The sequence below is a fragment of the Triticum aestivum genome, chromosome 2A (genome assembly GCF_018294505.1).
Source record: "Triticum aestivum cultivar Chinese Spring chromosome 2A, IWGSC CS RefSeq v2.1, whole genome shotgun sequence".
Classification (NCBI taxonomy): domain Eukaryota; kingdom Viridiplantae; phylum Streptophyta; class Magnoliopsida; order Poales; family Poaceae; genus Triticum; species Triticum aestivum.
Genome location: NC_057797.1, coordinates 668,104,198 through 668,108,539, shown reverse-complemented (window position 1 = coordinate 668,108,539; position 4,342 = coordinate 668,104,198). Strand labels below are relative to the sequence as shown.

At 41.2% G+C, this 4,342-nt stretch overlaps 1 pseudogene; it reads right to left on the bottom strand.

Annotated features, from left to right (window-relative positions):
* Positions 1-244: 244 nt before the first annotated feature.
* On the bottom strand, positions 245-4,106 carry LOC123185849 (F-box/FBD/LRR-repeat protein At1g13570-like; annotated as a pseudogene).
* Positions 4,107-4,342: the final 236 nt, after the last annotated feature.

Genomic DNA, 4,342 nt, shown 5'->3' with positions numbered 1-4,342 from the left:
ACATAAGCGGCATTCAGTGTGAAACCTTAGCTTATATATTCCAAAACCATGTGAACAACCCATGACCATGGAGACAGACTTCAGAAGAGAAGCAGAATATAAGGTTGTCCCGGTAAATCCTTGTAAGAGTAAAGAGTAGTAGTTGATCAGCATTCAGCTGTAGACACCCATTTCTCGACCAAGCAGGACCTCAAGAACAAACAAATAAACAAAATATGAAATACAAACAATCTCTCAAGAACAAACAAATAAACCAAAGCTCTTAAAACTTCATAATAACACATATGCTGTAACCAGTATCCAGAGTCATCTTATTTAAATGAGGCACCATCTCTGCCGTTCATCTAGTCTTAACAAACAGACTATAAAGGTACACATACTCGTATCGTATGACTTGCTTGTGAGCACCTTCCTCCGGGTATCAGTCACCGTCTCAATTCATTAAACCGGCATAAAGATGCAGGCAATTCAGATACTTCTTTCCCTTTTCACAGAATTTCAAGGACGCCTCTGAACTCGTTGTTCCTCCAAAGTTTAGTCCTGGCCGTTATCCTGCCTTGATATATTTGTTTCTCTGCTACCACCAGAGGTGGAATGTATGAGCTGTTTCTCACCACAGGATCTATGACCATACACTTGAGAGAAGTCGCATTCCGAAGCAGATAGAGTGCTAGCTCAAGCTGACCATGCAAACCGTAAAACCCGGTCATTCGGATAGTCTTCAGATGACTGTGCGGATGAGGCGGGGAGGTATCCTCAATTGTTTGCAAGACAGGAATTGCCAAGTTAAGATAATACATCTGCATGATTTTTTTTGTGACGTATAATTAACAGATTTTTCAAAAAAAACATAGTGTGGATTTTTTTCAAAAAAATATAGAGTGGAAAAATAGTTGCTTGTTATCATATCTCATATTTTTGCAAGAATATAACAATGCACAAAATGTTATGCGGAAAACGAGTTTTCTTTGGTGGTGCCTTTTAAGACTTTCTTGGTGCATCTGCACCAGGAGTTTAAACAAAATTATAAAGTAGCACCTCCAAGGTCTGAAAGTCCTGAGCTATGAGTTTAAACAAAATGATAGATATATATATTGTTGAACTATTTATATAAATTTACAAAGTATAGTGAAAAGCATATGTCAGTTTTTTGGGTGCATCACACAAATGGATATATTTCTTCCCACCAAAATTTGGATGTGCATCTACATCTATGAACTTTATTCACATTTTTTCAACCTACCTTTTCGTTTTTTTTTTACTAAATGTACCCAAGTTCATGTTTGCATTTTGCATGGTAATATGAGAACACACTTACATGGAGTACCAACTCTTCCAAAAAGGGGGCTAGCTTCAAAATGTAAGCCAAACGAAGAATTCCACCAGTAGTTTCTGGCCACCCAGAAATATCTATCTTCAAGATCATAAGTCTCAGATTGGTAAGTCTGGTAGGATTTTTCACAAACCCCAGCACCTGTAACATTAGCAAATGGCAAATGTGAGACAAACAATGACCTCCTCGTACAGCATAAAGAAATGGAAGCAAAACCATGAAGGCAGAACAGACCTCGGTGTTAATTTTGAAGTTTATGGAGAGAGACTGCACATGTGAAAGAGCATTGACAAGATCAGTGAAGACATAATTGAAACAGTCGGAGGACGAAAACAAACCAATCGTCGCCTCTGAAATTTTCAGAGGTTCACCAAGCATGATAGGTATAGCATGATCGTTGAACATGAAGGTGACAAGGTTTGGAGCCCGGATTTCTAACTTCAGCAGGAAACAGAACTGCACGCATAGATAATGCAGCTGGCTTAGTTCCTGCGCTATGCTTAGCCCAGCCATTCTGCATCTGGTGATGCTTAGCCACTCAAGAACAGCACATACTGGGACCAAGCACGAGAATTCCCCTGTGATGGTCACCATATGCAGAGAGAGTTTCTTAAGGTTCGCAAATCCGCAGAGATCAGGGAGTGGCATTAAATAGACGAACCCTAGACGAAGAGACTTGACACAAGAACCACTACTGGCATCAAAAAGATGGAGTGGGAAGGTGTACATGTCATCTGTGTCGATACTACTAACTTTCATTCCTGGACATAAATCAAGAACCAAATGTTTTGTTCTTGATGCGACAGAAAAGTTGACCCATCTATCAATGTGAGCCGTGTGCCTTTTCCGAAGCGCGAACTTGACCACAAACTTATTCAGGCTAGCTGATTGTAGCTGCTGCAGGATGCTGTTGATACGCCTGACGAACCTTGTCTTCGAGGTTTTTTGGCGGCCTAACATGGCATTGCTGCTGCGCATTGTGGCTCTGGTGAACACTAGTTTTGGGCAGCATTTCCAAAGCGCCGTTCCCACTTCCTAGACAGTATGCTCATCCGTACAGCTTCTTTCAGTGTCAATCGTGACAGTATGCAGCGTAAAACATCCTGCAGAAGATGCAAAATTAACTCGACAGAATTCCTCAGTGTGTTTTAACCCACCAGGCGTATGCGTGTGTGCCACACAGACAAATCATGAATTTTTTTACAGGGTGTAGAGGGCTAAGCAATTTACTTACAAGAGGTAGATGGTGAAGCTGAAGGTCCTTGGACCTTGTGACCTTAATAGTTTTTTCCACACATTCTTCAGTGTTTGGTCCCTTCTCCGGAGCCATGGACGCACTCTTTTTCAGCATCAAAGTAACATTACCAGATCTGTTAAATTAATGTTGTATAAGAAAGCCAATTGATAAAGGAGGTCTGGCATGATTCTACATCATTCATTTTCGCATAACTATTGGATCCATCTGAGCATCTGTTGCATCTATTACCATGTAATACTTTTCTGCTTGTGGATGGTCAAATGTTCATAAAACATCACAAGAGGCTGGCTGGATGATTCTACATGGTTAGCATCGTACAGTTTTGTAGAGTATCTCTGGTATTTTCTAAACTGACTGTGTTAGGAACTTAGAATACAGGTGGTAACTATGAGGAACAGCCAATAATGGGTTAAACTTCGGCTTCAAGTTTTCAAGTACGCTGCAGTAAACTGCATTCGTAGTTAGCTTTCAGAAGAAGAAAAAAACACCAGGAGGACAGAACTAGTAAATGCTAAAGGCAGAAACATTGCTTTGATCATGAATCGTGATTTCTTAACAGAAATCTCCCATCCCGCCATATGCAACTAGTCTCAAATCCTTTCAAATGCTATAAAATTGTACTGAAAATCCAAATTACGGAACTACGAAGCAGATCATGTGAATCTCACATTACCACCATAGTTACATACTACCATATATTGTGTGAATGTGGATAATTTACACAGTTACGAAATAATACATCAAGTATCTTCTACATATAATTCTAGTATTCCCTCCGTTCTGAATTAGTTGTCTTAAATTTATTTAGATACGGCTGTATCTAAACACGTTTTAGTGTTAGGTACATCATTATCTGGACAAATCTAATAAGACAACTAATTTGGGACAGAGGGGATACATAACAATTAATATGATCATGTTTTCATCCCGTTCCTACCATGGAAACAAAAGGTTGACAGATTCACTACCACAAGGCTAATTGATTTAGCCTAAATGACTGAAACCTGTAGCCTAAATTAATGGTTCGAGAACCGGCAGCCCATCCAATACACACATCTCAGACGATACATACACCCAACCTAAAGGCGCAACAACGATAGAAGAGATAATTGGCAGGAGATGCAACGGGACAATAAGAATATTAGGAAAATGAGAAGACGAACATGTGACCGCCGATTGGCTTCCCTTTGTGTGCCTCTACGGAGACGGCGGCGCGAAGGCGGTTGATCACAGGCGTGCTGTGCGACAGAACTCCGCGGCGCGAGGACAGGAGGCGATCATGTCAGCCGGGTGGCAGAGCGACGGGAGACGCTCGACCGGGACGGCGGAGCGAGGACGGCCGATCGCGGGGGACACGGGGATGTCATGGGTGCGCGATTGATGAAGGCAGAGAAATCTGATCGGACTTGGTGTGCCGTGTCTTCTTAGAGCATCTACCAATACAGCAAATCCGACCCCTCAAAAGCGATAACAAACAAGGGCCTCAAGTTCTGGCTCGCACATCCCCGTACTTCGTATCCGACACCTTATATTCATACCACGCATGCAACATAATAAACTACTCTACATGATCATCGTAAAAAAACCTATTCTACATGATCATCGTATAAAAAACTACTCTACATGATCAAACAACGGTTAATTTTTTTTGGTATCAAACGGACAAGAATGCAGGTAAACCCACTTAACATCATCGCGAAGTTCCCGTGTAACATCGCCAGTATTTAAACCCACTTAACATCATCCAAAAG